This window comes from Pristiophorus japonicus, chromosome 16 (assembly GCF_044704955.1).
Source record: "Pristiophorus japonicus isolate sPriJap1 chromosome 16, sPriJap1.hap1, whole genome shotgun sequence".
In the NCBI taxonomy this organism is placed as follows: domain Eukaryota; kingdom Metazoa; phylum Chordata; class Chondrichthyes; family Pristiophoridae; genus Pristiophorus; species Pristiophorus japonicus.
Genome location: NC_091992.1, coordinates 97,147,493 through 97,162,695, shown reverse-complemented (window position 1 = coordinate 97,162,695; position 15,203 = coordinate 97,147,493).

Sequence of the window (15,203 nt, the reverse complement as noted above, 5' to 3'; positions counted from 1 at the left end):
CTAAATCAAAAAGGAATTCCCACGATGCAATACTTTGGGTTTTTTATTTCAATCTTAAGAGCTTGAACTTTTTGAAATGTTCAGCTCCAGTCCACATCCTTTTATTTTCTGAAGATTTGTTGCTGGTTAATTCTAAATGACTGTCTCCCAAGACAAAAACCTTCCTTTTAGATCCTAGTAAATGACATAGAAAATGGGTGGTTCAGCCTGATTTCATGAGGCCTCATAAATCTTCACTAAATTAAAGCTCATCTCCTCTCCTCTCCGCCCCAATCTTTTGTCTTGCTAATGCACATTAGCCATTGCCTGGCTACACACTTTGAGGCACTCAGAGGTGAGGCCTGTACAAAGCTGCAGATGTGGGGGCCTGACTGACCCCTGACCCTCTGCTGCACATTTACATCAGCAGCACTGCCAAAACACAGGAATCTCACTATGCTCTGTATTCTGAAAGGACACGCAAAGTAGCAACTTTGTTTATCAAAACTTCAGTGTGCTTTTTCACGAAATGCGTTTTTCTGTTCAACTAATTTAGATAGTAATCTATCCAAATTCAATTTGCTTAACACATATATGTGCAATATCATAAATCCTATAGAAGTAAAGACATATTGAAGGTGGTTTTAGTGGAAATGTAGGTCATCATCATCATAAGCAGTCCCTCAGAGTCGAGGATGACTTGCTTCCACTCTAAGAGTGAGTTCTCAGGTGACTGAGGAGTCCAATGCAGGACCTACAGTCTCTGTCACAGGTGGGGCAGACAGTGGTTGAAGGAAAGGGTGGGTGGGGAGCCTGGGTTGATGCACGCCCCTTCTGCTGTCTATACTTGGTTTCTGCTTGTTCTCAGCGATGGGACTCGAGATGCTCAATGCCCTCCCGGATGCTCTTCCTCCACTTTGGGTGGCCTTGGGCTGGAGATTCCCAAGAGTTAGTGGGGATGTTGCACTTTGTCAAGGAGGCTTTGTGGGTGACCTTGAAGTGTTTCCTCTGCCCAGCTGAGGTTCGCTTGCCGTGTCAAAGCTCCATATATAGCGCTTGCTTTGGGAGTCTTGTGTCGGGCATGCGGACAATGTGGCCGCCAACTAAGCTGATCAAGCATGGTCAATGCTTCGATGCTGGGGATGTTGGCCTGAGCAAGAACACTGATGTCGGTGCATCTATCCTGCCAATGGCTTGGCAGGATCTTGCGGAGGCAGCGGTGGTGGTAATTCTCCAGCGCTTTGAGGTGTCTCTGAGCCATATAGGAAGGCGGGTATCACCATGAGCTTGGTGCCAGATTTGAGGTCCTGGTCTTCAAACACTCTCTTCCTCAGGTGACCGCAGGTTGTGCTGGCGCATTATAGGCAGTGCTGGACCTCGTCGTCAATGTCTGCTCTTGCTGACAGTAGGCTCCCGAGGTATGGAAAATGGTCAACGTTGTCCAAGGCCTCGTCGTGGATTTTGATAATCGGGTGCTATGTGGCGGATCAGTTTGGCAGAGGACCTTTGCCTTACGGATGTTTAGCGTACGGCCCATGCTCTCATACACCTCGGTGAAGTTGTTGATGATGGCTTGGAGTTAGGCCTCCGAGTGTGCGCAGACGCAAGCGTCGTCTGTGTACTGTAGTTCAATGACAGAGGATGGGATGACCTTGGATCTGGCCTGGAGGTGGCGGAGGTTGAACAAATTCCCATCTGTTCTATAATTTAGCTCGACTCCGGCGGGGAGCTCGCTAAGGGTGAGATGTAGCATTGCAGCAAGGAAGATCGAAAAGAGCATTGGTGCAATGATGCTGCCTTGCTTGACCCCGGTCCGGATGTGAATTGGTAAGAGATGGCCCATTGACACACTCTGTTTTACTGTGAGGTCTGCAAAGTGGACTCTGCTTATGATTCCCCGTATGCTGAGTTCCTGAGCTCCACTGTCCAGAGTGAAAAGGTGGAAGGCAAACCAATGACACTTTCGGGTACCTGTAATTGGTGAATTTAATGGCTTTTTTTAGAACATAGGGAGCCTTTAATAGCAAGAGTGATGTTGTAAACTCTAATCTAGTGAAGACCTATGTACCAGAGCTGACTGTTCCCCTAGCCAAACTGTTCTAGTGCTGCTATGACACCTGACAATGAAGATTGACCAGATATGTCCTGTCTGTAAAAACACAGAAAATAAAATCTACCCTGGCTAATTGCCACTCTATGGACCTCCTCCCAATCATCAATAAAGCAATAGGATTCATCAATAATGGCATCAAGCAACACCTACTCAACAATAACTGCTTACTGATGCCCAGTTTGGGTTGAAGCAGAACAACTAAGCTCCAGGCCTCATCACAGCCTTGATCCAGTCATGGACACAAGAGTTGAATGCCAGAGGGCATATTAGAGTAGCTGCCCTTGACATCAAAGCAGCTTTCTACTGAGTATGGCATCAAGGAGCACTAGCAAAACTGATGTCAATGTAGATCAATGGCTGGATATACCTGATGCAAAGAAAGAGGGTCATAGTTGTCAGAAGCAAGTCATCCCTGCAAGAGTTTCTCAGGGAAGCGTCCTCAGCCCACCTATCTTTAGTTGGTTCATTAATGTCCTTCCTTCCACCATAATATCAGAGCGGAGTTGTTCGAAGAAGATTCCACAGTGGTAAGCTCCATTCATAACTCCACTGAATTAAAGCAGCCCATGCCAGCTGGCAAAAGGACCTGGATAACATCCAGACTTGGGCTGACAAGTGGCAGGTAACATTTGTGCTGCACGAGTGGCAAGTAATGACCATCTCAAACACAAGAATGCCCAGCCACCTCCCCTTGAACTTCAAAGGCGCCACCATTACCGACCTCCCCAGCATTAACATCCTAGGAGTTGCCACTGATCAGCTATGTCAATAATGTAGCTACAAGAGCAGGACAGAGGCTGCTATTGTGCAATGATTGGATCACCTCCTGACTCCTCAGATCCTCTCCAGCTTCTTAAAAAGCTCAAATCAGAAGTGTGGTGCAATATTCGCCATTCGCCTGGATGGGTGCAGCCATAACAACATTCAAGAGGTTTAACACCATCCAGAGTACAGCAGTGTGGCTGGTTCCCCTGCCACTAGACTGAATATCCAGCTATCCAACTCACCAAGATTATATCAACAGCACCTCCTTCACCTAAAACCTCTACCACCAAGAAGAACAAGAGCAGCATGCGGGAACACCATGACCTTCAAGTTGCCCTCCAAGTCACACACTGTCCTTACTTGGGCATACAGTGATGTTCCTTTGTTGTAGTTGGGTCAAAATCCTGGAATTCTCTACCGAACACTATTGTGGGAGTTCCATCACCACAAGAATTGCAGTATTTCAAGGAGAAGGCCCACTACCACCCTTTCAGGATGGGCAATAAATGCAGCCTTGCCCATGTCGCCCACATCCAAGAACAAAAACAAACCTCTTGCTGTCAGCGTGTTTTCATTGGTTACCTCGGACCAAGGGCCCTGGCAGCAGCAAATGCAAAGAGTCCTTGCCAGTAGCAGCAAGGTCAAGTCTGTTCATCTGTAAAAGATGGCATTGTGGCCATCTACTAACCTTCCCTCAACACAGGGGAGTTGAAGTCATGAGTACAATTTTGCACTGACTCCTCAAATGTGAGATTCAGGTGTGCACAGTATCATTAAAAAGTGCACACACACAAATCTCGTGTATGTACAGTTCCAAGTTGTTGCCAAATCTGCTTCACAGCATAAACTGAGCAGTTTCAGCACAGCAGAAAGTGGCTACTTCCAATGGAAATGGTTCCAAGTATTAAAAAACTATAAATGTACAATTTACAGAGGTCTCGAACATCTCAGTGGTTTGCCTCACCTTTTCCCTGGGAATAGCGTGCCTGTGTACGCTAAAAGACAGGAGAAATGTATTTACAAAATGCGTGTGTCTTGGGATAGTAAAAGAAATTAAAGTGAATAAACATAGGTTGCTTAACTCAAGAGAATTTATTGGGGACTGGTATTTATACCACACTGAACCTTTAAGCAGATAATTTTCTTGAGCTAACGTAATGGTCAGTGGACTGTGTGATAGTGAATGAGCAACCCGTTTTACATCTCTCCTGATTTTTTTATTTCCATTGAAGTGAAAATCTATCCCAATAAGTTCCAGCTTTTGCGATAATAATGTAATTTTGAACTTGTGTACTATAAATTCCATTTTAATTCAGTTTTATCTGCTTAAGATACCTCTCACATCAGAATGTCATTGACAACTCTGCATTTGGGAATGTAACCAGCTCTGAAGAGTGAACTGCAATGCCCAAATTCACAAAGCTAAAATTCTAAATAACCAACCAGCAATGTTTCCTTTTTGTAGGGGGAGGGGGGTGACATGATAACTTGACAAGGAACACAGCAGATTGAATGCACTCTGTTCAATATTCTCAAACTTAATGTGTGCCAGTGAGGCTTCAACAGAAGTAACTGTCTCAGATGGGCTATTCATGAATATATACGAGGTTCGGAAAAACACAAGAAACAAAACACTGATCCTGGACAGATCAGTCTGTAGAATCTTCAGACCCGCCCTAGCTCGTGCTTGAATCCTGTCCCCTACTCAACACCTGGCACTGAATCCAACCGTTACATCCCACTCCCCACCTCCTCAAGCCCCACTGCACAAAGCCATCAATTCCTTTTAAACCAAGAATAAATGTGTGTAAGAATCATCACCGGCATCGGAGGGGGTTAGTGTCTGAATTGTTGTGCTCTTATTAAAATAAAACGTTTAGCTTTATGACTATCATGTCAAACTATTTGTCATTTCTTTTAATTGTTTTCTTTCTTCCTTCCTTGTAGGTAGGCTGAATGCTGCTGCAAAAAAACCCATGTTCCTCCAAAAAATGTATCCATTATTTGAACCAGAATGAACAAGAGCACTGGTGAGATATTAAACAAAGTGATGGTATTCAGGATATCTGTGGTGGCTTTCAAAAATAACTTTCACCATTTTTATTAATTATAATTATATTAACAAATTCTTATTGTTTGTTATGAATGTTTAAAATATTGCTTCTAAAAGACTTTCCACTTTACTTTTTCCTGATTATTATAACTCTTCAAACTGAGCTAGTGGATGTAGTTACAGCACTTGTTAAAGTCAAGTTAGGATGCTAGGGCCCTATAGTATTTCCATCTTAGGTGTCTTTTATGAAATCTGACTAAAATCTGAAATCTAGTATGCTTTGATTTGGGTCAATCTAAAATAATTCTTTTTTTTAAAATAAATTCATTTGAAGCAAAATCTGGATTCAAAAGATTTTTATTCTGGGGATCTGTCCCTTTAAGAAAAATTGGTGCTGGCGGGCACTGTGCCAGTGTCTGGGTGCCAGTGCACGATGCCACATTTTCAATAATGCATCAAACATATGTGAGCCTCCATTTTCTGCCCTGTATATCTGGTGTCACAAGCTGAAACGATATGAGCTTTTAAATGATTTTTAAAAATATTTTAAAGGGGGAGTGCCTTCATGAATAATGTGTTGGGTAATTTTTTTTTGGTTGCTCACAAGATGTGCTGATAGAAATCATGTTAATGGGCAGCATCATTATGTCACTTGCATATAACACTGGACTCTTTTGATTCAATTAATAATGTTTAGCCAAACACTTTTCATGAAGTCAATGCCTCTATAATTCTGTTATGTGTTTCTGTATAATTGAATCCAAAGAATCTGCTTCCTCGCTGGTCTTGGATTGGGGAGGGGGAGTGAGACTGGTGGGGATGTGGTGTCTGGGGAGGAGGAGAACCATGTGTCTGATCCCAGTGAAATGCTAACAGACATACATCCAGTCTCTCAGATTTTTATGGTAGTAGAGTAATTATGTAGAATCATAGAATGGTTACAACACCAAAGGAGGCCATTCGGCCCATTGAGCCCATGCTGGCTCTCTGCAAGAACATTTCAGCTAGTCCCTCTGCTCCGCCTTTCCCCCGTAGAGATGTGCTGCAGAGATCCATCTCCCTGGTGGTCTTGAACTTGTATATTCAAGGTGGTGTGTGTGGTGCAGGGGGAGGGAGGTTTTGCACTTGAAGAATCCATTTTCTGCTGGTCAGTACTAGTTCTGGGAAGGCTTTTCCTTCCCTTCCCCCACACTCAGTTGCTTCAGCTTCTGTTAATAAAGTTTGTAGTTCAAATTTAGATCTGTTTTTTTCTCTGTGAAACAGAAGTCTGAATCGGAATCTGAGGATTTATCTCTATCCTGCAGATGCATCCCAACGTTGACAAGATGAGTTGAGTGCTACATCCTGATATGCAAAGAATGCTACTTAACCATAAGTAAACTGTGACTTGAACACATTGTAATGGCACTGAGTGCAAGCACTTGATGTAGATGTGTTGATAATCTGAAACACATTTATGTACAATATCATGTTCTTCAAGGTAAAATGGATTATCAACACAGATGAACACATTGACGAATGTGTGACGAATATGAAAAGATCCTTTGGAGAGGTTGCTAATGTGGAGGGTAGTGGAATTAAAAGGTTTCATTGGGTTTATTATTTTTGTCGGAGTGCAAAGGTTTAGCTGACCAGAACAATAGCAAAATACTGCGGATGCTGGAACCCGAAATAAAAACAGAAAATGCTGGAAATACTTAGCAGGCCAGGGAGCATCCGTGGAGAGGGGAACAGAGTTAACGTTTCAGGTCTGTGATCCTTTGTCAGAACTGAAAAAATTAGAGGTGTGTCAGATTTTAACCAGGTGCAGATAAGCCCACTGAATCCTACAGCTGGGGAAGAGTGACTATAATATGGTAGAATTCTTCATTAAGATGGAGAGTGACACAGTTAATTCAGGGACTAAGGTCCTGAACTTCGATGGTATGAGACATGAATTGACTAGGATAGACTAGCGTATGATACTTAAAGGGTTGATGGTAGATAGGCAATGGCAGACATTTAAAGATCACATGGATGAACTACAACAATTGTACATCCCTGTCTGGCGTAAAAATAAAACAGGGAAGGTAGCTCAACTGTGGCTAACAAGGGAAATTAGGGAAAGTGTTAAATCCAAGGAAGAGGCATATAAATTGGCCAGAAAAAGCAGCAAACCTGAGGAGTGGGAGAAATTTAGAATTCAGCAGAGGAGGACTAAGGGCTTAATTAGGAGGGGGAAAATAGATTATGAGAGTAAGCTTGCAGGAAACATAAAAACTGACTGCAAAAGCTTCTATAGATAGTGAGAGTGATTAGTTTTTATTCAAAGCTTATATCTACATTTAACATTTTCTGAACAGAAATGATAAAGGGACTATCTTCATGAAATAATGTATTTTTTTCTGTTTGTCTATGCATCAGTCATTGTTGCAAACTGTAAATTGTTGAATACATTATCACCACATCACTTGTGCACAGTTCTCTTTGCCAAATGTTTACTTGTTTGAGCGAAGGCTTTTTCGTGAAGACAATGACCGTTTCCAGGAATGTATCTCAAAGGTTTCCAGAGTGATCTATTCAATTTGCTGTTGGGTTTCCTACTTGGCCTGGTTTCACATTCCATTTTTGCTTTTTGGTTAGAATCATAGAATGGTTACAGCATGGAATAAGGCCATTCAGTCCGTTGAACCCATGCCGGCTCTCAGCTAGTCCCACTCCCCCACCCTTTCCCCATAGCCCTGCAATTCTTTTTCCTTCAAATACTTATCCACTTCCCTTTTGAAAGTTAAGATTGTGTTTGTCTCCTCCACCCTTTTAGGCAGTGCATTCCAAATCTTAACCACTCGTTGCGTAAAAAAGGTTTATCTTACGTCACCTTTAGTTCTTCTGCCAATCACCTTAAATCTCTGTCCCCAAGTTCTCGACCCTTCTGCCAATGGGAACAGTTTCTATCTATCTACTCTGCCCAGACCCCTCATGATTTTGAACACCTCTATCAAATCTCCTCTCAATCTTCTCTGCTCCAAGGAGAATAACCCCAACGTCTCCAGTCTATAAACGTAACTGAAGTCCCTCATTCCTGAAATCATTCTCGTAAATATTTTCTGCACCTTCTCTAAGGCCTTCACATCCTTCCTAAAGTATGGTGCCCAGAATTGGACACAGTATTCCAGTTGGGGCTGAACCAGTGTTTTATACAAGTTCATCATAATTTCCACACTTTTGTACTCTATACCTCTATTCATGAAGCCCAGGTTAAAATAACAATATTAAGTCTTGAGTGAAGTGGGAACAATGTAAAGACCATTGTTTTCTCCTGAAGTCTGTACTATTTCTAGAGCGGGAGTTTGATGTTTCTATTAGTTACGTAGAGAAGGCTATTGTACATGGGAGCCATTTAACCTTTTAATCAGATGATATACTGTAAAACTAAATATGTTACAGTGTTAAACATAAACTGACCCAACTGCTGTGAAATATCACCAACCACTGGCATTCATTATTAAAGCTGCTTTTTCTACCTACAATCGAACATTGTTTTCTTTCAGGGATAATCATTAAGCTCCAAATATTCAGTCAGTGTTCTTTTGGAATAAAAGAAAATATAGGATAACATCAGGTTTTATTCAGTGATGCTAGGTCACGGCAGCCCAACTCTCACTAGACTCATGGATTGGGATGTTTACCACTTTGTCTACATGGGAACTGAAGTTTACTTGAAATTTTTAGCACTTTCATCTATGATGTTTCTCATATCCATTTGCAAGTGCTTGTGATACGCATTAACATATCTCTGAAAAGCATTAATAGGCCAACTGCAAGAAAAGAGCATGGGGATTCCTGCATATCCCAGTGAGAAAACAGATACGAGCACGAAATTCCCAACAATGCCCAGTGTATGCCTTTATTGTGTAAGACATCTGCACATGCAGGCTGGAACTTTGCTCTCCATGCTTTATCCCTTCAATGAGTGGTTGCTGAAATTTTCTGTGATGGACCAGTGTCAAGTAGCCATGTGGCCACCAAATGCATCGTAAATAAGACCCATCGGCAAGGTTGGAACAGAAAAAATGGACAAAGTATATTTGCAAACACATTTGCTCTCTAAATGATACAGCAATTTAATTTCTCTCACTTGTAGGCAACAATTTACTTGGAGATGATAAATGTTAGTGCCTCTTCAAAAGAAAGTCAATAAATCCTGTTTCCTTCAACTGAAAACCACGCTTTGCTCAGTAATTAATTCACCATCTGGATCAATGCCTACACGCTCACCAGATTTAACCAATTTTCTGAGGTTAGTTTCAAGTGAGGCTGTTTTACTATTTAACATGCCTTTTATGATTTAGATGAAGGAATTGAGTGTAATATCTCCAAGTTTGCAGATGACACTAAACTGGGTGGTGGTATGAGCTGTGAGGAGGCCGCTAAGAGGCTGCGGGGTGATTTGGACAGGTTAAGTGAGTGGGCAAATGCATGGCAGATGCAGTATAATGTGGATAAATGTGAGGTTATCCACTTTGGGGGCAAAAACACGAAGGCAGAATATTATCTGAATGGCGGCAGATTAGGAAAAGGGGAGGTGCAACAAGACCTGGGTGTCATGGTATATCAGTCATTGAAAGTTGGCATGCAGGTACAGCAGGCGGTGAAGGCGGCAAATGGTATATTGGCCTTCATAGCTAGGGGATTTGAGTATAGGAGCAGGTAGGTCTTACTGCAGTTATACAGGGCCTTGGTGAGGCCTCATCTGGAATATTGTGTTCAGTTTTGGTCTCCTAATCTGAGGAAGGACGTTCTTGCTATTGAGGGAGTGTAGCGAAGGTTCCCCAGACTGATTCCCGGGATGGCTGGACTGACATATGAGGAGAGACTGGATCGACTGGGCCTTTATTCACTGGAGTTTAGAAGGATGAGAGGGGATCTCATAGAAACATATAAAATTCTGACAGGACTGGACAGGTTAGATGCAGGAAGAATGTTCCCGATGTTGGGGAAGTCCAGAACCAGGGGACAAGGTATAAGGATAAGGGGTAAGTCATGTAGGACTGAGATGAGGAGAAACTTCTTCACTCAGAGAGTTGTTAACCTGTGAAATTCCCTACCGCAGAGAGTTGTTGATGCCAGTTCGTTGGATATATTCAAGATGGAGTTAGATGTGGTCCTTACAGCGAAAGGGATCAAGAGGTATGGAGAGAAAGCAGGAAAGGGGTACTGAGGTGAAGGATCAGCCATGATCTTATTGAATGGTGGTGCAGGCTCGAAGGGCCAAACTGACTACTCCTGTACCTATTTTCTATGTTTCTATATTTCTATGAAAGCATCAAATATTAATTTTAACAAATTTTCATTGACAGGAAAGAAAGCATCAGAATACAAGGCATGATCAACTGCTTGCCAAGTTCCAGTTGGTAGCACTGTCACCTCAATCAGAAGGTTGTGGGTTTAAGCTGTTCTCCAAGAGCTCGAAATTCATCGACATACCGGCCACTACTGGCCGCTTACCGCCCGCAAATGCAAGTTTGGTCAAAAAACAGGTACTTACCGCTGACATACCGCTCGGTGGAAGATTCATCATTGACATACCGCCGAGCTGTATGCACAACGTCCGCCGTGCAGGACCTGTCGCATACCGCCCAAAAAGTGCAAGTTTCATGACATACCACTGGAACTGCATACCGCCCTGGAGAAGTTGATTTTACTTGATCTTAAGTGGGCTGGATTTGGTGGTACTGCTCGGTGCCACCATTTTGAAATCGGGAGCAGTCAGCAAAAGCAGCACCTCAGTATTTCTGAGGTGAACAGTGACTTTACAGTGTGATTTACAGTGGGAAAGGTATTTTTATTGGTACTAAGTATATTATTAAGATAGAAGGTATTTGAGTTATATTTTTAAAATTGGAAAATCATTTGCGTTTAGCTCAGGATATTTGAGGAGATTCTGAAGATTTAAAAAGAATGGGGCTGTACTGTCAGCCTGTATTGCTGACGACCTGTCTAATGCAGTATCCAGAGGGAGAAGGTTTATTGAGCAGAGTTATCAGGGTAATGGAAGACGTCACAGACTGATGAGGAGGAGGAGGCCTTACTCGCAAAGGATTTTTAGGGAGAAGCGCTCATATTTGGACCTGAGCGAATGACAGTGCGTTCGAAGGCTGCTCTTCCAAAAAGAGGTGATCAATGAGATTTTCCAGCTCATTAAGGCAGCCCTGCAGCCCAGTACCACCAACATTACTGCATTTTCTGTCGCGATGAAGGTGACTGGCATTTTCCTTTTATGCATGTGGCTCTTTTCAGGCATCAGCTGTATTTCTCAGCATGCTACCTATTATGTCTGTAATGTACATATGATTGACTCCACGAGGCAATGTTTTGTACTCAAACTGTAGTGACCTTGGTCCTTTATTCCAAACTCCAGAGTGAGGCACACTGCATGATGTGCAACCTTTTATACTGGGCCCTGTCACCAGGGCAGAAAACCTCCGGTCTCCACCAGTTGCACCCTCTAGTGGTGCCAGCATGTATATACACAGTGTAAACCTTATTGATGTTTACCTGATGTACTAAGTCTCCATCTTATGCAACCACACAGTGACTGCACAGAGAGTACATCCATAGTCTGCATATACAACATCATTCTCCCTCAAGTCCTTTCTGCCAATTACCTTTGCACAATGTGCTCTGGCTTTGGTCACCCCAGACTTAAGTGCCAATAGCCCTTGCACCTTGGCTGTGCTTTGGTTTGGCTCTCTCCCTGTTAACCCCCAAGTCCTTTTGCCACAACGTTGGGTGGTGGTTACCAGTTTGGATGGTTCGATGATGCCGTGGAGGTTTCAGTGGGTTCTAGGTGCGATCCATGTGTATGTCCATGACTACATACATCCATTCCCCCACCCTCGCAATCCCCCCACAGCGAGATCATGCATCTGGCCCGTTACATTAACATACAGGTTCGGACACAGTGCAAGTACAAAGAAAGGAAAAAAAAAATTTTCTTTTTACAGTTTGTGTCTTGACACCTTGGTTCAGTGATTTACATTTGTTATGTTTTACGGTCATGTGCCAGGATTGGGTAGATTGCATTCATGGTTCAGTCATGGTTAGTACTGAGGTAGCAGTACAGGTATGCGAGGATGCTATTTCCAGAGCAACCGGATGGGATCCTGGTCATCTGATGGTGGCGCTGCGCCCCCTGCTAATGGGGTGGGCTTGGTTTGCTCACCTTGCTAGGACTCAGGGCCTTTGCCGTTGCCTAGTGATGGGCAGAGCCACAAATGTGTGTGGCCTTCCTGTCTTCCTTTGAGGGCTGCAGAATCTTCTGCCTGCTCTCTAACGGTGTTGGGAACCCGATTGTTCCAGGTCCCATTTGGGGAACTCGTTGGTTCTGACCTTTCGCTCCCAAACATGGCCGAGGTAGCGACTGGGTCTGGGGACTGCGCCATCTCCACCCAGGTGGTGGGCAATGGCGACTGACTGCGCGTACTGGCACCTTTTCATTTCCGGGTCCGTGGCAACTAGTGCCATCGGGTGCCTGCAGCGTGAGATAGACCTGGGGCAGGGTATCAGGATCAGTGCCTTCACCTTCCTGAGGTCACTCGCTTGCTACTTTTGGGGACACTCTATTCCCAACATCTCGCAACATCATTTTGTTCTTTACATTCGGAATTGTACCGACAATTCGCAACAACATTTTGTTCACCATCTTAATCGGTTCATTACATTGATTGCCATGCAGTTGTTACAGGTCTCTTTACCTCAGTCAAATCTTTTGTTAGATACCACATGTTGGTACCTCAGCGTTGCACCTCGTGATATTGCTGCGGCCATCTTTTTTTTCAGCCACGCTGCCCCTCGCTGCAGCAGGGACGCCATCTTTCCTCTTGAGGTCGGCTGCCTTGATCCTTCTCTCCCGCGATTCTGCCACAAAAGCTGGAAGAATGCCTGTGAATTCGATATTCCTCCCCAGGAGTCCTGCCACTGGAGCCGGGAAGGTACTTTTAGATCGTTCCGGTCGGATCATCGCCACGCAGTCGTGATGGACGGTCTGTGCCTCAGGTGCTGCGCTGGTCTGTTCTCTGGTGCCTGGCCCAAGCGAAGGTGAGGTTTTGCTCTGCCTCTGAGCACGGGGGACATCGATTGCTGGAGTGAAGAGGTCTTCCCATTTCCACTGGATCTTCCCCATCCACCTTCTTCCGAAAAGCGTTGGACCATCACTTGCAACAATCCACAGAGGTAACTTGTGCACCATGCCATTATGGATTACACTTACCTCCACACGACAAAGGACTGGGATCAGCTCCTTGGTGTAGGTGTGCAACTTTTCCTGTACTGGAACCAGCTCGGGTCGTTTTTCATTCCATAGCCTCTCGAAGGCATCTAGTCAATGGACTGACTGGCTCGCTCCCGTGTCCACTTCCATGAAGACTGGAAAGCCGTTTATCTCGACTTCCATTTTCACTGGAGGGCCATCAGTGGTGCAGGTATACACTCGATACACTTCTTCTTGGGGCTGAGCTGCCTCCCTGGCCAAATCATCATATTCCCCGCTGGATTCAAAGTCATCTACCGATTCCTCTGCTAGGTGGGGAGTCATATTTCTTTTACACATACGCTGCAGGTGGCCCTTCGTGTTACAGGCTTTGCATACGTACTCAGCAAACCGACACTGGTGAGCCCATGGTTTCCTCTGCAACGCCAGCATGGTGCTAATCGATTAGCACCCCTCGGCGGACTCTGAGTTCTGGAATTATGAGGTCTGTGCTCTCTGCCCTGGGCAGAGCCACGTTCTACAGTCTTACCTGTGAAAGGTACCATTCTCTGTACAGTACTTGCTGGGTTTGAGTTCACAGGATGAATAATTTGCTTGGTGCTGCAGGTCGAGGTCATGAACGCCTGACTGATGCCGATGGCTTTCTGCAGGTTGACTGTGGTGTCGGCAGATAATAGCTTGTGAAGGAGGCCCTCGTGGCCAAATCCTATAATGAAGCTGTCTCGCAATGCTTTGTTGAGGTGCGTGCCAAAATCACACGGTGCCGCAAGTCTCCTGAGGTCGGCAGCATATTTTGCAATTTCCTGGCCCTCAGGTCTGCAGTGAGTGTAGAATCTGTGCCTGACCGTGAGGATGCTCTCTTTTGGTTTTAGTTGGTGGCGAATTAGTTCAGTCAGCTCATCGTATGTCTTATCCTTGGCCTGCGTGGGTGCCAGCAAGTCCCTGACGAGAAGGTAGACCTCGGGCCCACAACTGGTCAGCAGTAAAGCCTTGCGCTTCTCTGCCAATGTGTCCGTCTCCCCTGCCAGATCGTTTGCCACGAAATATTGCTCGAGCCTTTCCATGAAGGCATCCCAATCATCACCCTCTGCGAAGTGCCAAAGGTAGCCATGATCGTGTGAAAGTCCTTATATACGTCACCAGTTATTATATCTGTGATGTACTTATGAATGACACCACGAGGCAATGTGTTGTACTCAAACTGTAGTGACCTTGGTCCTTTATTCCAAACTCCAGAGTGAGGCACAAGCATGGTGGGCAGCCTTTTATACTGGGTCCTGCCACCAGGGCAGGAAACCCCCGGTCTCCACCAGTTGTACCCTCTAGTGGTGCCAGCATGTATATACACCTTATTGAGAGTACACCAGGTAAACAAGTCTCCATCTTATGCAACCACACAGTGTCTACACAGAGAGTATATCCATAGTCTGCATATACAACACTACTCATCGCTGCATTCAACAAGTAACCGAAGCACTGTATTTATACCGGATGGAATTTATAAAGTTCCCAATGACCAGAGAGGCACAGAGTGAGAGGGCTTTGGGTTTTGCATGCATTGGCAGCTTCCCCAAGGTGCAGGGTGCTGTTGACTGTACCCATCTTGCCCTGCGAGCACCATTACAGGAAGCAGAGGTGTAATGAAACCATAAGGGATTCCACTCCCTCAACGTGCAGCTCATCTGCAACCATACACAGCGCATAATGGCAGTGAATGCCTACTTTCCAGGGAGCATCCATGATGTGCACATCTTGCGTGAGAGCACTGTGTCTGACCTGTTGACGTCTGAACCACAAGGTAAATGCTGAATGCTAGGGGGCAAAGGGTACGGCCTCGCCACCTGGCTCTTGACCCTGAAGCGGAATACTCAGACGGAAGCCGAGCAACGATATAATAAGAGCCATATAACCACATGTAATAATGTCGAAAAGACAATTGGAGTGCTGAAGCAGCGTTTTCGATGCTTGGACCACTCGGGAGGCAGGCTGCAATACCACTCTGAGCAGGTTGCTCAGTTCACAGTGGTGTGCTGCATGTTGCA